General features: G+C 37.9%; 1 long non-coding RNA gene across 2 annotated transcripts; it reads left to right on the top strand.

Moving 5' to 3' along the window:
- The first annotated feature begins 15 nt into the window (after nucleotides 1-15).
- On the top strand, nucleotides 16-22,501 carry LOC136820269 (uncharacterized). 2 transcript variants are annotated; one of them, XR_010848545.1, is made up of 8 exons: nucleotides 16-70; nucleotides 400-571; nucleotides 775-868; nucleotides 1,279-1,407; nucleotides 1,862-2,013; nucleotides 14,481-14,583; nucleotides 14,869-15,014; nucleotides 22,192-22,501. It is a non-coding gene; the product is annotated as an uncharacterized lncRNA (long non-coding RNA). The 2 variants fall into 2 exon arrangements; XR_010848544.1 differs by having other exon boundaries at nucleotides 14,866-15,014.
- Nucleotides 22,502-22,720: the final 219 nt, after the last annotated feature.

Genomic DNA, 22,720 nt, shown 5'->3' with positions numbered 1-22,720 from the left:
GGGGGAAAAATCATCATGAAAATCATCATCATAATCATCCTTCGATCTAGGTCCCAAGGAAACTACCCAGGTACGACAATTGAAATTACGAGCCGCATTCTTTATTTTTTGAACTTTCAAAATTGTTTTCCAAATTTCCCATTTTAACATTTTCTACACACACAAGTGATCTAAAACAATCTTTCCACATTTTCTTTTCAAATTTTAATTGAAATCTCATTTTTTTTAATAATCGATCAAAAATTTGATATTTTGTTGACAACATATGAAATTATGAGAATCTTTTTTTTGAGTATAAAGGTTTTCCATTGTTTTTTCCGATTCTTACATGATCACCAACTAAGGATAAGCTGATGTAGGATTATTTGATTTTGTTAATACTTTAAATTTCATTTATAGGACAATTATCTCATGGTCAGCAGTTGTCTTCGATGAAGTTTACTGTATCAAAGAGATGATGTCCTAATTAAAACAAACGTATGGTTTGACTAGAAAACCATTACAAACAGTGTGAAAGAACTATGGTACGAGCCTCGCTTATAATTCATGATAACAGAAACAATGTGTAAATGTAAGTTTGGTCTCTAATAATTTCAACAATATCATCATATTCATCTTTATTGAACTACATGGGGTCTCCCAAGTTGACCCACAACGTCATTTTCTCATATGCTGGGCAGTGCTGGGGAGTGACGTTTTTCTAGAAGATTTTATTTTCACTTATTGAAAATTGTCCAGGTACAAAATTAATTTATTCTGATTTTATTTTTTTAGATGAGAAAACTGTTATTTGTTCAGTTTCGCCCCTCAAAATTCAGTAAATGTCTGCTGCAGAATCAGAAGAAGTGAAAGAAAGTGCTGTCTGAGGGTAAGGAATTTATTTTACGAAATTGCTTGTGGTTGTGCTGTAAGAAATTAAATTGATTACATTATTTTGGTCATACTTTTCTCATGAAATCAATCTAGATGAATTCTGCATAAATGGGAACTAGGTTAAAATTCATTGCATGTTTGAATGACCTTAAAGGTCTGAAACGTTTAAATTGACTCTGAAATCTTTTGTCTTTGGACCATGGATGCAATCCTCTGTTAAGGTTGATAGGTGTATGAGAAATTTCACGATCGCAATGAATCTCGTTCAAAATTGATTTAAAGATTAGAAAGTCTTCTCAATGACAAAAGTGAATTTACTATTACAGAGCAACTAGTCTCGACTCCCCCTGATTTATTGATTCATTCAATTCTGTTTTGATTATTATTTTTGCTTTTTACCTATAGAGGTTCAACTGTCGGAAGATAATGTTCTCATTCATCCAATATTTCTCCAAACTGTCAAATCACGGAGCTCTGCTCTTCCTATCAACCATCAGTCACAACCGGAAAACGAGAAAAGTCCTCAGTAAGCTGGTACGTTTCCATGGATGTTTTATAGATCATGATGTCTCTAGCTCTTATAGTGTCCTGTTTCATTTGATTTATATGAATCAACGAATAATCTATTAGATAGACCTCCGGCTCCCATATTACAGGTTGAACTAAAAACTTAAGATTATATCATCAAAAGAACTATAAGCTGCTCCTAAAAAAATTGGCAGCCTGCACATTTTGATAAAAGTGATACCTCTTTGGAAAGGAGATTTTGAATGAATGATTTTAAAAGTTTGGAAAAGGAAGATGAAAAATGAAAATATTCCTACTAGACAGAAAATCTTAATTTATATTCTTCTAACACTTTAGATTTCGCTGAATTCAAACTGTGTCTGTCTTTAAATTGTCGTCTTTGGACGACGCTGGGATGGAACAATCAAATTTGAAAGTTATCATTTTGTCAGTAATATCTCTTGTTATATTCTTATTTCAGCTGTACAGTATCTCCAGGCAACTCTTCTGCAACAATTCAAGGGCTATTAGTCCAGTATCCTCAGTGAAATGCGCATGATGACGATGGCTTGAACATAAACAAGTCTTGCAATTCTTTCATTGATCACTCCTTCCTATCCACTACTTCACTAGGTAGGACCATATATTTCCTTTAACACTTCCTCTACTAGTTAGGGGACAACTCTTAAGAAGATCTACAGCAGTGTGATTGGTTCGAAATAGACTTTTTTTTGAGAGAAGGCCCTTGACATGATGTTGGGGGTACCATACCTTTGAAGCGAACATAGATTAAGAGTAGTTTGCACCCCCTTTGAAAAATATTTTTTAGGGCCTTTGCAAGGGGGGGGGGTACCAAAATCTACCTAAAAATCTGGGGGATGGGAATGTAGAAGGGATAAAATAAGAGAGGGGGTTGGAAAATTATGGTCAATTTAATCATATAAAAAACGGTCTCAGTCTGTTTTGAACTAAAAATATGTACCACCAAAACACAAAAGTATATTATGTTGATAGATTATTTTGTTTTATTTTGTGAAATCTTTAGCTTGTTACGGTATAAATTTTGTACTCTTTGATCACATTGGTGGTGTATAGAGCGAGTTTCCTCGAAACAAATTTTCTGTAAAACAGGGGGTGATAAAATTTCATTACAGAAGGGGGATGGGTATACGGGGGGAATGAAATATACCCAGTGGTTCATACCCCTCTGCAAACTATGTTAAGACACAGCGAAAGTCTACAGTTGAAGATTTAGAGGCACCCTGTGGGACAAGAGCTCTGTTGAACTTGTACTTGAATCATCCTTTGAATTGGAAAAAACTCTTCCTCCACGATTCTCGGTCTTACATTGCTGTTACATGATCGTTTCCCTCCAGACCAGTATCTTCTTGAATCAACGATGATGAACCGTCTAACACGTCTAGGGACCTACATAGGTCAGTACACTTGCAGTCTTGCAGGTCCGTCATGTTTTGCCGTATGACCAGCAAGAGCGAATTTTCGGCATCGAACTACTTCGGATATAATCGGAAGTGATCAATAAACGAATGGATTCGTCTGGTGGTCTTTCCTCATTGTAGACAGTACGAAGCATCTTGGTGTAAAGATCGTCAAGATGTTTTTTTTTGCGACATTCAGTGACCATGATTCAGCACCGTAGAAGAGGATTGATTCATCACTGGCTTTAAAAATTTATGTGTTTGTTTGTTTGTTTGTTTGTTTTGAGATGGGCGCCCACTATATTTTGGGGATGAGCTGGAGTTTTTACAAGATACTTCACTAATTAGTCATTTGAAGTAATACAGATGACGCGTTCTTTAGAAAAAGTAATGAAATTAACTTAACGACCAACCAAATCACATAAGAGCTTGTAAAAACTCCAGCTTGTCCCATATTTTGAAGTCATTGACGCGTTCAATCTCAATACCGTCTGACGAGTACAGTTTCGTGTCAGTCCATGGATTCAGGTGCATGTATCCATTCTTCGGTGCGTTGAGAAATAACCCTACATCTTGACAAGCTCTTTCAGCCTTTAAAACAGACTTTGTGCTGTTGGAATACGTCTTCTTCGAACGACGTTTTAATGTCACTTTGTAGTCTAGCAAGCTAGACGAATAATTCAGACATAGTAGAAATAAAGCAAAAAGTAATGGAGGGAACAATTTTAGTTAGAACAATTTAGTTTAACTACAAACTACATCCCGTAACAATTTATCGTATTATCATACAACTACACTACTGTATTACACGCATTATAAACGACTCCAGTCTAGTCACTTTGTAAATTAGTATTGTCGTGCATAATTTGGATGGCGTTTACAACTTGAGGAGGGATATCGTATATTTCGAGAATCATAAACATTTTACTTCGGGCAATCGAGTCGAATGTTTTTCCGTCTATGAATGGTTTTATAGCAGCTTCTTTTGGTGATTTTTTCCAAGGCTAGAACATGGCCATTCTTGTATGAACCTGTTTCGGTTTGGTCAAAGTACTTTATTATGAACAGGTCGGACACCGATTGTACACTGGGATAACGAGATACCACGGTAGTTGCCAGTCTCCCAATTTTTAGGTCGATTTCCAAAGAAAGTTTGGCTATAGAAACGGTGTAATTTTCTTTCATCAATGGTAGTTTCCAGAATTCAGGAGGGAAACCGTCTAGACCAGGGCCGTTTCGAAGAATACAACACTGTGAGACTAAAAGGTTAATTTTGTTAACCAAATCCCAGGTGTTTTTGTGTTGGATGATGATCATGGAATTTCGAATGAATGCAAGATGTTGTCTATTCAATTGTCCTCACATTTATCGTATGTTGTGCGCAGGTTGACTCGAGCAATTTCAATATTTTTAGTTACGAATATCAGGGTAACTTTCCGGATAGCAGTAACGTCGTGATGATCGACTGAGTTCGATGGAGTGCTACTCGGTTTTCGGGAAAGTAACTAAACTTTTTTCCAGCTTTGGTGGAAATGACGACGAAGGTTGAGTAGTATTTCTCAGTTTCAGGAAGATCATCAAACTGTTGTGAAATGGAGTTATCAATTCGACGGGCGAGATTCTCGTTTAAATAGATTGATTGCCAAAACAACTTCTTCAACGGAGGATATGGAGGTTGGCGTACGCTGAGTTTACCACTGGCAGTGACCATCGATGATCACTACCGATTGGGTTGGGGCTGGAATATGCCTAGCAGGAGTTCTGTTTCTCCAGCGCTTTTAATGCAAGGTGAGGTCGATATAGGAAAGTGCTCCGTTTGGGAACGATGTATCCAAAGCTTTGGACGAAGTTTCCGAAGTTTCCTGTGATCAGATTGTGTTGGTTGGTGGAAACGAGGAGCAAATTTTCGTTCCTGTTTGTGAAGTCATTGTAAGAAAAGCGAGCAGAGATTTTGGCATATCACCACCACTACGAAGCAATGAATGAGCGGGAAACTCTTCGATAGCTCGAGAAAGTTCAGTATAATATTTCATTCGGTTAAACTATCAGTCTTAAAATTGTCGATCCATATTTGACGAAGGTCATATTGGCTTAGATCAACCCAATCCAGCTTTTGGGTGACCGTGACCATGCAAGTAAAGTTTGAGAGATGCTTTGGTATGACACATCAATTCAAGAAGATCGGAGTTTCATTCCCCACCACTGCTTGACGAGACACCGAGTCTTTATGTCAATCTTTACAGATATTTGATGGAGGAGTCATATCGACTTCTTACCCCTCTTCTCTGTTGTAAAGTTCCTTTAAGGAATGTGAATTGATAGTTTAATATCTTTGGGTCAACATTAAATTCTGGTGACAAGGACAGTACAATTGTCTTCACTCATTGATTCGAGTTTATCTTTGCATGAATCCTCAACCTTTGCTGATGATTTCCATCTTCTTTGAAGGTTGGCTGGTGAGTTCTTTTAATGTCATTGTGGATAACTCTATCTGCCTCACAATTTTGATTAGACTCCCTCGATGCGTTTTCGGCTTGGCCACTTGGGAGTTTATTGCAATGACAGGTTTTCTGTCATGGATACCGTTGATGATACTCCAATGAGTCAAGTTTAATTGTATTATACCGGGGATTGTGAAAAAAACTACTCCGAATTACAAAAATCGACGCAGCCTCGTCAAATTATCGAAATGACTTGAAACTTTACTTGTTGTTTGTCGAACCTATTTTTAATGTTTCCTGAAAGTTTGGGAGCTTAACGACGATTTTTCTAAAATATACGACAAATTCGAGAAGACTTACATAAAAACACTCGAAAGTGCGAACATTATAAACACAGTTGTGTATTCGACGTTTCGTCGGTTTGTCTTTATTAAGTTATCATAAAAACACTTGTTTATAACGTCAACATCTTACAACACTAAAAGAAAATCTTAGTATCAATTACAAAATTTCTTTGAACTGCCGTAGATAAAATGCTTACAGTCTGAATTAACTGATATAAAAGACCAAATAAACTAAATGGTTACAAAAGTGAAAAATAAAAACGTTTATACAAAGTGCATTTTGATTGAGGAGCCGCTGCAAGCATTAATTAACTGCTTTAAGTCTTTCTGTGAATTCTTTCATTGCCTTTCTGATCTCCGGAAGACTTGATACACACTCTTCCCACACTGATTTGATCTTTCGAATCATTTCATCTTCCGAAGTAAAGTGCTTGTTGAGTCGTTCTTCGTTCTTCTATCTTTAACTCGACTCCAAAAAATAGTCCAGTGAATTTGCATGTGGTTATTTCGTAGGCCATTAATCTTTCTTGACATAACAGCGTGGAATGGTTTCTTCAAGAAAGTTTTGAAATAATCTACTGGTATGAGACGTGGCTTCGTCCTGCATGAAAATCCAGTCGTTGCGAGGGTACGTCTTTCCAGATGAAATGGAGTTTTTATAAGATACTTTAATAATTGGTCATTTGAAGTAATAAAGTTGACGCGTTCTTTAGAAAAAGTAACAAAATTGTTTTATTACTGGTTAACGACCAACCAAATCAAATGAGGGCTTGTAAAAACTGGATAAAGTTCCAAGTGATCACGATACCATAATATTTTTATTGACGAAGATTTGTTTGTTAACACCATGCCATGTGAAACCAGCGGATACCATTACTTTTATGGATTGACGATGAGACGTCTGAATGCGCAAGAGATTCTTCTCGGGGACATTCTTTTCATTTCCTTTGTAGTATATCTGGTCAATTCTAATATAGATAAGTTATCAATCCATATAATCGAAAAGTCTGAGCTGTTGCATCTTGCATTCTGATTTATCTATGTCGCTTTTATCTGAAAGTTTTGTTAAGCTTGCGAATTTGCTGATGGTAGCTCGGGTGTTTACAATACAGTTTGACTGACGGTTCATGAATTTAAAGTTTTACTGTGACAATTTTTAATTTGAAGTTGATGTTGATTTGATTTCGGATGAGATCTTGTTTAATCTTCTCTTCAATGCTTATGTTCTCGATCACCGAATGGTTATTGCTTTTGCTATCTAAGACAACCACTGATTGATAGCTGGAATGAGTTGTTTGTGGTGAGATGTTGTTGAATTGGCTAAAATAGCCAACATGTTGTTTGTAAACATCAGCCAAATGAGGGGCGTCCCTCAATAATGCCAAGACTTCCATCAGCACTAGTCAAGACTGATTCGAAGATTGATAGGCCGTTTTTTTACTTCTTCTTCTTCTTTAGCTTGTGTTCGCATATGCCAACATTGAGTGGTTAGGGCGAAGGCTAACCATATTCTTCTTTTTCTTTTTCTTGAAGATCTCTTCGTAGAACTCGTCTGCATCAAGCACGTGATTTTCGAGTGTTTTCATTGGTCGGTCTTTCTTCTTGTTAGCGTTGTCGTTGAAAAGCAGTCATTTGACGATGCTGGTGTTCTTTTGTCTTGCAATATAGACAAGATAGTTTTGCTGCTGTCGTTTGACGTATTGAAGGATGTCTTCAGTCTTACAGGCGGGTAAAATATCTTCACTTGACATGAGAAAGTGGAAAGTTTGCTCATCGTTTTCATCGATTCTTCTTTCAAAGCCGCCTCTCACCATCTTACGAAGCATATTAATGTCGGTGGATCGGATTCGCTGTTGTTGTTGTTGTTGTTGAGTGATATTCCACGTTTGACAGGAATATGTCAACCGACTGCGCACCATTGTATTTAGGAGATATACCCTTGTTTTCAAGAATATCTTTCGATTGTGTAGTTTTTTACTCATCTGGTTGTACTTATTTTGAGCAACAGCAATTCTTAGGTCAATCTCTGCATCTCATGTTGAAGGTTGATTGAAGTGTATGTCGTCTCCAAGATATCTGAACACTTCAACATTTTCGATGACTTGAACATTAAGCGTGACGATAGGTCGGAGATACTCATCTTTGTTTTGGGACTTTAAATTTATTTTCATCGTTTTGGTTTTCTTGGTGTTTGTTTGGAGGTGAAAACGAACAAAGGTTTCATTGAGGATTTTCAGTCCTGTATTAAATACTTTCGAATGCTAGTTCTAAGTCGTCAGCGTAACCAGCCCAGTGAACAGTATGTTCACCGTAATAGTATTTGGCTCTTTCGTCTCTGGATGTAGCGTTAGCACGAATTCTGTTCTTCAGTTTAAGAAATTTAACTTGTTCTCCTCACAGTTTTGCATAAACACGTACGCATGACATAATCCATGTACAGGTTGTATAGTGGTGGGGATTCTGCCCCCCCCCCCCACCCTTGGCGAACGCCAAATAGATGCTCGTAAACATCATCTGGAGTTTGTGCTAATGATGTTGTTCTTTTATGATACAATGATTCAAGTAGATTTATTAGGGTAGGCTCGACTTGCTCGGGAAATCTCAGGTAGATGGATTCAAAGAGCCAATTTTCGCACAACGTGGTCGAACGCGGAGCTCAAATCAACGAATAGGAGATAGCAGAGTGGCTTTTGTGTTTTGTCTGAGATTTGTTGAAGTCTTTTTTCACATATATGCCGTCTGCGGTTCTTCTACCTCGTCTAAATCCTTGCTGCAGGTCGAGCTGTTGTTTGTCATACTAATCATATTAATCTATTAAGTCTATTTAGGATTATTGTCACTATAATTTTACAAAGACTCGATCCTTCTTGCAAAACTCTGTACGATGCCGGGTCTTTTGCACTTTCTTTAGCTGCTCCTTTTCATAAGGCTTTGAATGGCCCAAAGGTATAGATTTCGACGTCCATATTTTGAAAAAGGGGTGATTAGAGCTCTGATAGTAGCGCGTTTGTTGGACTGCATACTTGAAGAATTTTGCTTTGAGGGTTTACGATTCTTTTAAAATTTGAGGGTAGATACAATTTCGTTCTTTTTTGGAGGGTCAAAATTGATTGAACTCGCAGGTAATTTGTTGCGATACAGCAATATAATTTGGTAGGTCTATATCAATCAGTTCAATGGGTTTCATTTCTTTATATACGTTGCCAGTTTTCAATTTCTCAGGGTCACACTCGGATTTTTGTCTCATAGATTTGAATGTTGAACCGTCGGACTTAATGGTTTTAAAGAGGTCTGCAACTTGTCGTTTTGTTGCAAACTCGTTTATTTCGTCAGCTGCTTCTTGCATTTTGAGATTTCTCAATTGGCGCAAACGTTTTTCAATTTTCTTGGAGAGCTTTTTGTATGGCTGTCCATATCGTGTTGTATCGGATCGGTCACAGAGCAGAGTATTCAGTTCTTCATCGTTTTTCCAGAGTTCTTTTTCGCTGGTCACTGGCTGGTCGCTAGCAAGCTAGAAGACTAATTAGACATAGTAGAAATAAAGCAAAAAGTAATGGAGGGAACAATTTTAGTCGTCTAGAAACCTTTGTCCACAAACTTCAAACAAAAGAAAAGTGTCAATATTACAATTATAATTTTTTCCCGCCCAAAAAGAATTCTTAAAAAAACAATATGTGTGGATTGGTGTGTTGAAAAATTTTTCATTTGAGTTGGTTGTTGCTTGATAAATTGTTTTCTCCCTACGCAAGTTTCTGCGTAGCTAGCCGGGGATTATATAAGGCCTGAACACCGGATTCTTCCAGTCGTTTATACAAAACTTACATACATAAATCATTCACTTGAAAGTGATGACATGACCATGCTTTGCCATCTGACCCTATTGTGCGCCAAACGAACCATCTCACCTTTGTCAAGTCCAGTCTCTTGTTCTAAGACTTTGAGTAGTGTCTTGTGTGGACGACCTCTCTTCTTTGTTAAGAATGTTGGCTGCCAAAGGAGAAGTTTAGATGCCGGCTCATTTCCTCTGATGACGTGACCTGCTAACTGCAATATTTTTTTCTGGATAACATAAGACTACTCAATCGGTGCAGCTTGCCGTACAACACTTTGTTAGTAATGTGGACATTAGACTGGATGTTTTTTACTTTTCTAAGCATTCTCGTATACGCTCCGTCTAGTTTCTTTGTCAGAGTAGACGTTAGTGACCATGATTCACAGGAGTATAGGAGGATGGACTCGACAGTTGACTTGAAGAGTTGCACTTTTATACTGAGTGAAGCTTCTGATTTCCAAATTTTCTCAAGTGAATTTAGTACCGACCAAGCTTGGGCAAATCTTATCTCTATGTCATGGTTAGAGTTTGTGTAAGCTCCAAGGTATTTGAAATCGTCAAGCTTTTCCAGGGCGATACCATTAACAGATTGCTGGATGCCATCGTTTGTTGTAGGGTTGATGTGCATATATTTGGTTTTCTTAGCGTTGAGAAAGAGACCGATTGATTGAGTTGATATCTCTAGCTTGTGTAGGAGCTTTTCAGCTTCGACTACTGTTTCATTTAGAAGAGATATATCGTCTGCAAAGTCAAGATCTGCTAATCTCGGTATGATGTCGTCTACTTCTGCGTTTTTCAATAGTGAATCCATCTTCAGAAGTAATTGCTGTCCTCAGAGCATAATCGAGCACAATAATAAAGAGGTAAGGTGCTAATGGATCACCTTGAAGCACACCAGTTACAACATCAAAGAATTCGGTTTCTCCTTCAGATGTCATTACATTGGCTCTGTTATTGGTATACATAATCTGGAATGCATTAACAAGCTTATCTGGAATGCCGTAGGCTAGGAGGACTTTGAACAATGACTCTCTGTTAACACAATGTCTTTTTAAAGTCGGTGAATGTTAATACAGCTTCAACGTTATGGTTGTTGACTTCTTCTACAAGGTGCCGAAGGACAAGAACTTGTGATGATGTCGATCGGGACGGACGAAAACCATTTTGATTGAAACGAAGCTTTTGATCAATCTCAGGGCGAATTGTGTTTAATATTAGTCTGTTGCAAAGTTTGGCAGCAACTTGAGTTAGACTAATACCGCGATAGTTGTCAACTTTGGTTAAATCACCCTTTTTAGGCACAGGTACAATACAGGATATGCCCCATTCATCTGGGCGCTCGCCGTTTAAGGTTGCATTGCAGAAATGTAGAAGAACAGTACTGAGAGAATCAAGTTTCCAGAATTCCAGAGGTAAACCATCAAGTCTAGCAGCTTTTCCGTTTTTCATCTCGTCAAGAGTAAAATCATCAATATTGATTTCATCGTTCAATTGGAACACTGGATCAATTTCAACATTGGCCTCACCCTTTTCGTTTTTCAGGAATATTATTTAGAAGGGTTTCAAAATGATCTGTCAATGACTTTTTTGGGTCGTCACTTTTGATAGAGACAGATGCTGTTTTTTTCTTCCTGCTTAACTTCTTGACAAGTTTCCAATCATTTTCTTAAACCATCAGTAGATTCTGATTTGTTTGCCTGGTTGAGTATATGAGTTATCCTTCTTTCTTCTTCTCTGACATAAACGTTTTTCAGATTGGTCTGGTTCCTCTGAAGGTCGGTAATTTTGGACTGTAAGATCTGCCTGCGTGCGTTTGTTATTGACATGGGCTCACTGTCCTTGGTTATTTTCAGCCATACTAATTTCTGAGAAGTGCTTATAATCTTTTGTGGTACATTCAGTCCATTTGGTTTGAATTTCATTTTCAACAGCTGTGGCAGTGGCGGGATTTTCTAGTATATTCCAGTTGTGTCTATTTAAAGATTTCTTCTTGGTAGAGCGAAGGCTCAATTTGCATTTGCTAAAGACAATGCGATGATCTGATCCAATGGGATCGGATGAACTTAATCCCGTAACAATAATCGTAATATCATATAGTGTCTATTACACGCATTGTAAACGACTCAAGTCTACCTCGTTTGCAGCTTCCTCAACAGTTTTTAAAAAACTCTGTGAAAATCATTTCGCTTGAAGCTTCCTATTCAGATTCTCAACACAATGTTTTTCTAACTATAGGTATTTGTAGAGACTTAACATCCCGTTTTGGTTCGTTTGTTGTTTTGTTGTATCTTCTTCGAGCAATTCTGGTTGTGGGAGTACATAGGGTTGCTTTGGTCTGTGTCAATACCTCGAAGAATCTTTTATTTGAAATGGAATTCGGGAGTAGAAATGTCATTTTTTGTTCGTTTTCGGGGGCATTGAAGGTAAAGAGTAAGAAGGATTTAATATTACTTTCTCGTTCGCAATTTCAAATCTATTGATAGTGTACTGCGCTATCTCGAACGAAATACGTTTTGGTAACTCTTGGCAACCAGCCAGAGGTTGGGTGAGCTTTAATGTCTATTATCAATATATTGTACAATATCGCATGATCGATAGGTGATGTGGATGATTGTTGTAATCAACTCCACTTGCTCGGACTCGGTTACCGCAAGCCCCAATGTTTCCCATCTTGAAAATTATATTAGGTTCAAATCGAAGATCATCATGTTGGCATCCCGTTTTTCATTTACAAGTTTTGGAAGCAAAAAAAGTTTGCTACGGAATGCTCGACATTGGTCTGATTCTCTCAATCTTGGAAAGTTCGTCCAATCACATTCCTGCCGTGGATTTAAAATACCAGAGCTTGTGAGTGTACGTGCGTGTTACGTCCCAGGTCGGGTCCTATTTAAGAGGAGTCACTTCTTTAAGGGAATTTCGAACGGCGGTTCGGTTCTCTCAGAAACTTCGATGGTCTTGTTTCACCCTATAAGTGTCTTTGAGATCGAGGTGTGAGGTTAATGTGTGATATAGGTTTTCAATAAACGCCCCCCCCCCCTAATTGCCGGGGGGGGGGGGTTGGAAATTGTGCTTATGAAAACCCAAAAATAAGGTAAATATAGGCTAAAATCATCAGGCTTTTTGGAGCAAAATAAGGGGACTTCTTTTAGCCAACTGAAAATATTCTTAAAAAATTAATAAACGAGGGGGGGGGGGGCCTAATAAGGTCCGGGGGGGGGGGGGGGGTTGGAAATTTTCAAAAAATTAACAAGCGGGGGGGGGCCGTTTATTTGGCACCTTAGAGTACATGGTAAGCTCTTTGTCACTACCTGTCACAACGCTCAATGCTTTAGTCGCGTAATGCAGGGACAATTTATTTCTGTAAATACTTCATTTCTAAATGGTAGTAGCTTTTATTGGCAAGTAAGAATATCAATAGAGCTACCGGTGGATATATAGTCGTTTAATTAATTTAGGTTTTATCATATTTAGGATTTATCATATTTAGGATTTATCAAATATAACTGTTTACTTGTAAAGTTATTCCCTTTCTTATATTGTTATATAGTCTGTCTGCAACCACTGCCTTGTTTTGGGGGCTCCTTCTGTTGGGACTAAATTTTCCACAAAACTGATTATGGGTTAGTCAAATATGTGACCGCTGAACGAACTTAATTGAAAAATGTCTCACTCTACTCTACTCTACTTCCCTCCAACCAGATGAACGAATTTGGAAATTAAGCATAAGGTTTTTATTGTTGGGTGGAAATTATAGTTGCAACATTTGACATTAGACATAACTCACTTTAAGATTATTTGACTTGTGAATATTATGACCATTATATAAAAAAGGGCGACACGGTCAAAGATATCTCTATTTGAAGATTTTCGCTTTATGCGATTAACGATCATGATAGGTATTCCTTCACTGGCAGATTTAAGACAAAAGAGCAAGTATGTCGGAAACATGCGAAGGAACGCAACGTTCGTTAAAATACAATGAAATTACAATTGCAAATCTCTTCCTATGATAAGATCGACGTGGTCTAAAACCGCCTATGTTCTTTTGATAAAGTTCGGTGGGTGATTGGGTGATTGGTGCGAAATTGTTCCAAAATGGCACGGTTTTCCAAATATATTGAGCGGACTGTGAGATAAGTAAACTTTTTTTTGACCCAAAAATAGTGTAATGGGGTTGTTTTGCTGGAACAAGCAAAATTATTCTAGTATTAGCTGTAAAACCCGTGGAAAAAATTGAAGTACTCTTAATAAGATTTTATCATAATCTAATAATATTTTGAAACTTCGGGCCCTTTCTTCAGAGTGGGTTGGTGTCTTTGTAACCAAACGAGCGATTCTCTGGGTGTGAAAAGGGTATCCATTCCGCTCATGTACCCATTTTGCAGTGTTCACGGTTTTACCTAGCCTGTTAGACGAAAACGGCTTTTTTATCGCGATTTAAAACAAAGAAAAATTTTGGTTTGTGGGAAGGCACTGGCTAGGTTTTACCGTCTCAATGAAGTATTTAAAGAAACTTTTCTCTCCACCGTTTAAGGATTAACAAAAATTTAGCAAAATATTGAAAATATTGAAACTTTCGCTCTCCACCGTTTAAGGATTAACAAAAATTCAGCAAAATATTGAAAATATGGGCTAGTTGAGTTCATTTTCTGTCTGAGATGAAAAACTTTGCTTTGATACACCACACTAGGATACTTACGCTGTTTTTCTCGATATTCGATAAGATTCATATTCCGAATGATACATTAAAGGAAGAAATTTTGGCGGGAAGAAAATTTGGCGGATAAGTTAAGTTCCCGCCAAATTTAAGTTGCTCTATTTATGCCCCCAAATGTGTGCTATTTCAGGCTTTAAAACAGGTTTTTCTTTTTTTATAACCTTTTTTTGGACAAAAATGTCCTTCGTCCGCCAAATTAAATTCCCGCCAAATTTAATTTTTCAAGTATGCCGTCAAATTAAATTCCCTCTGAAAAAACTTTTTCGGCCATTAGCCAAATTAAATTCCCGCCAAAATTTCTTCCTTTAATGTGATTTCCTATTATAGGTGAACGTAAAGACGGACCCACCCGATGTATACCGAAATGGATTATTTTACACAAGTTCATAAAGATATCGAGTCTGGAATATGGACCCAAAGAATTCCTATGGTGAGTTTTATGTGGCGTAGAAGATTAGTTTTGATATTTTAATGTTGGGATTTTTTTCTTTCACTTTAACCAAAATATCTGCTTGTAATAAACTTTTCTCCGCGGAAAGACAGTATCGGCTCATTACGGTAAGATTTAACGGTTGCTTCAAAACCTTTGGTCATTTTCCTTTTTATACAAAGCTTTCGCGACCTTTCTAGTGACAGAGAATCCTTAAAATTTTAAGAAATGAATGCACCTACCCCATATTTCTTTGATATCACTTCTTTTCATTTCACTCAGAAGAAACGAACAAAATGTGCTGACACCGCCCACCGCCCACCACCCACCACTTGTGGCGTATTATGACTAAATGAATATATCCTCAACGCTCATTGCATCAAGCACGCGAAGTTGAGAGCTAAATGGCTATGATTTATGATATATATCAGGTAATTTGAAGCATTTGTGATCATATTAAATTTTCAACAATAACTTACTAACGTAGGATAGATATCGTTTATTGGTGCTAAATAGCCCTCTTGAGAAAGGCCAACTTATGCAAACACTTAATCAAAATTTGAGTTAAATTGAAGGGATATCAAATGTAAGGTAACTTCCATGACCATTTTTATCCAAAGCCAAAAGGGTTAATGTCTCCTTACAGAGGATACCAGGTACTGTATTGAGCGGTCTAATAGTCGTCTTGTCTTGTACTGTTCGTTCTAGTTTATACTGCCTGTTAGCTTGCACTGGTACACAGTTTTTGGATTGAGTGCGTTAATATGGCGTGAACAAGGCCAGCGCATTCCCAACCTCATACACAGTGTTTAGAGTAAAAGTCTTCTTGAGTATCTGTCTACCAAATTCCCTTCAAATGGCAAGGGTTGGCCCGGGCGAAGGTACTTGCCAAGTAAACCACAACACCGAGTGGGACTCGAACCATAGATTTATAAAAGCCCGAAGAGCTAGATAGAGTGCTTTTACTGAAAAGTGTGCCGAGGTTAGGTAGGAAATCCTGCCTAAGTCACGTGACATTACAATAGAATGCTTAACCAATCAGAAGCTTCGCGGGTTTTCGAAAATAATAGCAACAATATTTTTTCCGATATTCACTTTTTTTTGCCTGCGATGGCTTAAAGCCCGGCATCTAGCCCTTTGGGCTTACAAATCTATGACTCGAACTCAGTAATCCCGGACAGCAGGAAAAATTGATAACCACTACACTTCTGCGGCCCAGGGAGGGTTAACAACACCTAACTTGCATGTGGACTTTTTATGTGTGGACTTTTTTTCGCGAATCGAAGATCTGAAACTTTCGCGTCGATTACTTACACATACATGCATAATTCATGCACTTGAAAATGACGACATTGTCATTATCTCTCCACTGTCCCTGTCGTTTGCCGAACGAATTATTCCATCATTTCTGAGCCCAGTTTCTGGTTCTATGACCTTATTGAGTGTTTTCTGAAGTCTACCTTTTTCCCTCGTCAAGTGGACGGGATCCCAAAGAATCAATTTCGTAGCGGGTTAATACCATCTGATGGCATTATGACCGGTAAGTTGCAGTCTTCTCTTTTGAATTAAGCTGCTTACTTTTGGATAAAGCTGCTTACTTTTGGATGTGTCCCATACAAAACCTTGTTTGACACGTGATTATCGGTGGGTAGGTTCTGAATAGTTTCTTCGTAAGGACAGTCGTGATTGACCAAGATTCACACGATGAAAAGGAGGATAGATGCCACTGGTTTTAGATTCATACTAAATCTCCAGACTTTATCAAGTGAATTTAACACAGATCAGGCTTGAGAAAGTCTTGTATGAATGTCATGACCATTGCTGTGTTCTTTCTGTACAAGATTTCAATGGCGTTGACAATTTTCTCCAGAAACCATAGGCAAGAAGAATCTTGTATATAGTCTTGCTATCAATACTATTATCTCTATTGGTTGACAGAGATTATCAAAGCTCAAAACCTAACTTCAAACGACTTGAACTTGCCAACATCTTTCTTAATTAAAAGGCCTCAATCCTTGGAATCGTGAATCACAAAATTGTTCACCCTGTTACAATGAAAACGACGATAACCTACCTAGATGTGTAATAATAACCCGATCGGCCTGTAGGAATACCCAAATTGCGGCTAATGGTGGAGTAGGTCTACTCGTAACCAAAGCTGCTGAGAGTTACTTTCCAGTGTAGAATATGTGAACAAACGAATACTCATAACAACGTTCAGCGGCAACCCCATAACTACTGTCATCGTTAAAATGCACCACAAGCTGGTACCCACCATGCCTTTGACCACTACGACGAGCTGACAGACACTATCAATAGTGTGCCAAAGCATGATATTTTATTGGCGCTTGGTGACTTTAACGGACACATCGTTAAAGATGACGGCTTGATTACTTACCATGAAAAAACCAACAATAACGGTCAACTGCCACTCAATCTTTCCTGGGAATGTTAAATGCAGATTACTCACTGTCAAATCTCCTTTTGGTAACGTGTACGATTTAGGAAAGGTCTCATCAGTACAGTTACCGTTTCGGGTCTCACTTTACAGAACTAGAGAAGGAATTTCAAAGGGCCCTCGATGCTCCAGACCTCAAACGGGAGCCCATCAAGGCCTGAGGCTTTTTTTCCAGACTTCATCTGTTTGATAGCCTTCTCTCGTCTATTGTAAAATCCACAGATGATATTTTTGTTCAAACAGGAAATATTGATTGTCGCTATTGTTATCAAAATTGACAGATAGATATGGTTAACTGCGATACATATGGTAGAAGTTTCTTAAAATAATCTTTCCAGCTTTTCTTTGGGTCATCACTTTTGATTGAGACTGATACTGCTTTTTTCTTTCCTCCTTTTTCCTTGATAAGTTTCTGAGCATTTTTCAGGCTGTTTGTAGCATCCGACTTGTTTGCTTGGTCAAGAATTCGAGTGGTTCTTTTCTCTTCTTCTTGGATGGTACACATGCTGAAGATTCAGTCGATTTCTTTAGAGATCGTCATCCTTTTATTATTATTATTACAACAAATACAAAGTTCAGGCACGCCGTGGGCCTCTAGAACTGGTCTTTGTTTATTTACAATAAATAGCGTAGTTCATGGTTTGCCCATGCTATGTTTGAATTATTCTTGAACGATTTTATCGATGATGCTTCTGCCACGTATTTTGGAAGCGCGTTCCATGCTGAGATAGTTCTATAAAAGAAGGACTTGCTTTGTGCACCACGTACTCCATCGTCCGGGAAATTCATCTGAAGCTTGTGTATATGCTTTCTACATGGTCGCGTCCTTTTAGTAAACTTGTTTGATGTTGTTTTACTATCATAGATGTGGATATGCTTATACACCTGGACCATGTCACAGAAAAGTCTTCGAAACTCAAGGGATGGTAGCGCCAAGCGTCTTAGTCTTTCTGCATATGGTAACCGTGAGATTGGTTTTACTAATCTGTCGCACGTCTTTGGACACTCTCGATCAGGTTGATAGATCGACGTAATGTTGTTTGCCATACTGATTGCGCGTACTCTACATGTGGTATAAAGTGTCTGGAATACGTGAGGACTAGGGTCTTGAAATCCTCTTTTGAGCAATCCCAACATAGAATTAGCTTTGTTTACTTGCTTAGCGATATGTTCTTCAAATAAAAGTTCTGAGTCTATCAAAACACCGAGATCTTTTTCTGTGAAGACATGTTCGAGTTGCTCTCCATTTAGTTGATACGGGTGTGCATGCTTTATGTTCTCGAATTTACCTATCGTTAAAACGTGGCATTTGTCGGGGTGGAATTTCAACAGCCACTCACGGGACCATTTCTTTCAAGTGCTTCAATGTCATGTTGTACGATTAAGCAGTCAAGAATGGAATTTATATCCTTATAATCTTCGTGTCGTCTGCAAACAAGAAAATGCTTGATGGAACATGTTCTGGTTGGTCATTAATATAAATAACAAAGAGCAGAGGACCGAGCACGCTTCCTTGAGGAATGCCACTTATCACTGGATCTAAAGACGATTTTGCACCATTAACACTCACTAATTGCTTGCGGTTCGATAGAAAAGATTTGATCCAGTTCAGAATTAATTCGTTTATCCCGTAGCGTTCTAGTTTCATCATAAGTCTTCGATGGGGTACCGTGTCAAATGCTTTAGCAAAGTCGAAGTATATGCAGTAGACTACTTCACTTTTTGCAGTCGATTCGCAACACATATCTATAAAGGAGATAAGCTGTGTGACTGTTGACCTTTTGTTGATGAAACCGTATTGCTTGTTCGATAGAAGTTCTTTGCTGGTGTTCCAGGTGTTCCATGATGTGTTTTCGTATCATTGTTTCCATCAACTTACAGACTACTGAAGTTAGACTTACGGGGCGATAGTTAATGGCAAGGTTGTGTGCTCCTTTGTTTTTATAGATTGGTGTCACATATGCTAGTTTCCAGTCACTAGGTAAGTTTCCTTCCTCGAGAGTTTTATTCATTATGATTGATAGTGGTTCTGCAATATGGTCACGAAGTTCAATAAGCATTGAGGCATGAATCTCATCTGGACCTATTGATTTATTCGCATCGAGCTTCCTGATTTGTTCTGTTATCATTTCCTTCGTAATGTTTAGTGGTTGAAGTATTTTATCTGTTCTGTTGTCAAAATCAGGTAGATCACCTTCCGGTTCTTTAGTAAAGACATCAGACTCATCGTTAAGAGAGACTAACAATGGACGTGTCTTTCCTTCTTCCTCCTTACCCAATCTTGCTACACGTTTGCAGCCCAGGTTTTGTCATCATTAATACTTTGCGCAACAACGCCATGTACGATGACATTCGAAGCGCGTTTCTGTATTCTTCGGTTTCTTCTTCACGTGTTGCGTCCCTGATCACTTCTTTCAGGGCTTTTGAATCCGGGTACTCCTTTACGCCGGTAACATTGGTATAGGTCTCCCACAGAAAGTTACATTCTTTCATAAACGTCTTCTCGAGCATTTCCTTGAAGGAGTCCATTTTGCTTTCTATCTTGGTTTCCGACAGTTGTTCGACAAATTCGAAAGTGTGAAGGCCAGGATCGGTACTGAGTTTACTCTTTAAACTTTCCAGTTCATGTTGTTATTTTCTTTCGGTCAATCTCATTCTGTTTTAACAATCCTTTGCAAGCATCGAGTTCTCGGTGAAGTGTCTCGTTTTCTCTTTTAACAGATGAGGGTAGGGTCCGTGGTTTTGCAGGAACAATTTCAAGAACTTTGGGTGTTACAGTCACGCAGTTGGGACAGACATACTTGTAGTGCGTGCTTTTGTGCTTGTCTAGGAAAAGTTGAATTTGGTAAGGTGGTAACTGTGTACAGCGAAAATGGACCAAGCGCGCACATACCAGACAAACCAAACAATCTTTATCTTTGTCATCGATGTGAAATGGTTAGGGGTCTGATCTATCTGTGGTTTGTTTTGACAGAGATGTGTTTCTCGCAGGAAGACATACTAATATCGAAAAAGGTGGAATAGTCTCATTCCATTTCATTTGAACTTCATTGGAAATTGTAGACGATATTATCTGGTCTCTTAAGGTAGCCCAGTTAAGTTTCTTGATAAATGTTTTCTTATTAGTGTTCAGGTTCAATTACTTTTACATACTACGATGGGATGATCGGAACCGACAGGGTCAAATGATGAGTGAGCTTGGTAGTCACGTAGAGTGTTTCTCCAACGGTTGCCATTACGGCAGAGAATGTAGTCAGTCTTGGAAAGTTGATTCAGAGGAGATCGCCAGACTTTTTGTCCGTTTCTCAAAGCATGTATTTGAATCAAGTAAATTAAATTCATGAAATCTTGTAAGTGAGAGCGATTCCTGTTGTCAGCTGAATGATAGGAAAATACACCTTTCAGTTGGGCATTGAAGTCACCACAGACAAGTAAGAATGAATGATTTAGAATGGATGTAATGTGATTAGGGAGAGATTCAAAAAATTCCTCGACTTCGGCTTCTGTTTGAGCAGACGATTGTGGTTTTAGAGTTATAGGGTTTCCTATGAAGGTGACTGAGATACGAAACGATCAGAAATTTCATTGATTGACGATACCTTAAGGGAAGAAATTTTCGCGGCAATTTAATTTCGCGGTTGGTCAAATTGTTTTTTTTCGCGGGAATTTAATTTCGCGTTTCATCAATTTTCGAAAAATTCGCGGGAATTTAATTTCGCGGTTGCAAGATATTTTTGACCAAAAACGTTATTAAATAAGCAAAAAAACTGTTTTAAGGCTTGAAATAGTACGAATTTGGGGAAATGCGTGAAATAAATTAAATTTCGCGGGAATTTAATTTCGCGGATTGACGATTTTGTAAAATTTCGCGGGAACTTAATTTCGCGGTTTTAGGCAAAATCCGCGAAAACCGCGAAATTTTGTTCCCGCGAAAATTTCTTCCCTTAAGGTATTATGACTTTCGTGCAGACGCTGTAAAATGTGTATATAGGAACCAAAGACATGAGAAACGATTGGTGGGTCGGTATCAAAATGCATTATTGGATGAAAAGCACAGACCGAGACGTTGTTGTGCTTGTTTGAATTCTTTTCTCGTGGCTGTTGAGTTTAGGGTACGGAAATTTAGCTTAACAATCATACTGTACATTGTGTTTATAAGCATATCTAGGCTCAGATATGGCAAAAATTTAAGCATACTGTATTTACATCTTGGCTGTTTTTGGGTGGGATTTTACGGATTTTTGGAATTCCCCTAAAATTTCTGCTTATGATATAAGCATCCTCCAAGCATTTTCCATCCCTGTCAATCTCTCGAATCTCACTCCGAATCAGTTTTTGGATTTTTGTATGCTTATATAAAAAAACAAAACATGTAGGGATGTTAACCAAATGGTTCTTTTCTCTTTCTTCTGTTATAAGCAGTTATAAGTATGAATCCCTCTATTCCGGTTTAGGATAGATGCTTCATCACGATTCTCAAAGACACTATCAAACTCGAGTGTATGACTAAACATTTCAAGGCCTTCAAAATTGGTCCTGTTTTGAGACATAATTCATGATTTCTTATACATAGTAATGTAAACATAATAACAGTGAGTGGCTGATTTCTGTCGTTGCCTTGTCCTACTCTGTAACAGAAGAAATGCACAAAAACAGCTGCACTGCAATGTGAAAAATGCCAGAGAGTCGGTATGTTGAAAAAAAATCTGAGGATAGTTTTTTTACTGGGCAAATTTTTGCATTGAGAAGGGGGTGTAAATATGTTTTCCGGTCATATCTTGGAGCAAAAGTTACAGCCCTCCTAAGTAGGATAAAAATGGCCAAAAATGGGTAAAGAAGACCAATTAAAATGTTTTAATGAAGGAAAGGTTGTGATAAATAATGCTATTACTGCAGAAATAAGCTAGACCACGAGATATCAATGAGAATTAAGCTCGTTGTTTATCCAGGTTTTAAATTTATGGCTAAATCAAACGGTGGTTTGAAAAACGAAATCATGTAATTCTAGTTTCATTGGATTCTATCGCACAGTCTCATTCAATTAGTTAATTTATTTATTGTGAATGATAGGAGAATCCAAATCGGCCTGTCCATGCGTTCCATATTCTGTTTGTTGAGATATAAAAGACGTCTCTATCCTTGTTTTTCAGAATACGAAGATTTGACGTGAAAATCTCAATGATCAATGGCTTTATCTGTTAGTGGATAAGCATTTTAACGGTGGAATTGCTTTGGCACAACTGAGGGACCGTTGGTGTGAATGCTTGCTTGATGTTTGTCAGAATTGGACGTGTCTTGATGAACCAATTCAATCCAATGATATAATAATATGGTAATGGATGGATTATGGATCATCTGGAAGTGATTTCTTTGGTTGAACCGTGGCCCATGTTGCTTGGCCATTGTTTTAAATTATATCGTTCATTTGGAGAGAGTTGGCGAAATTAAGTTGTCTCGATATCAATTCACTGATATTTCTTATTAAATTTTACCAAATATTTCTAAGGGCTTTTCTCCTACTAACCAACCATTTCGATGAGGTAACTTTTTATATTTCAACATGAATTAGTTAAACATTTTTGCCGACGATTTGTGTCGTTTTAAAAAAATCTCAATTTTTAGCGAGCCTACCTTTTCGACTGAGTTGGATTTTTTTGTGGTTCTGGTTTGTCCCTTACT

The sequence above is a fragment of the Clytia hemisphaerica genome, unplaced genomic scaffold, assembly GCF_902728285.1.
Source record: "Clytia hemisphaerica strain Z4C2 unplaced genomic scaffold, Clytia hemisphaerica genome assembly, whole genome shotgun sequence".
In the NCBI taxonomy this organism is placed as follows: Eukaryota; Metazoa; Cnidaria; class Hydrozoa; order Leptothecata; family Clytiidae; genus Clytia; species Clytia hemisphaerica.
Note: the sequence above shows the minus strand (reverse complement) of the source record. Positions and strands in the feature narration are given on the sequence as shown.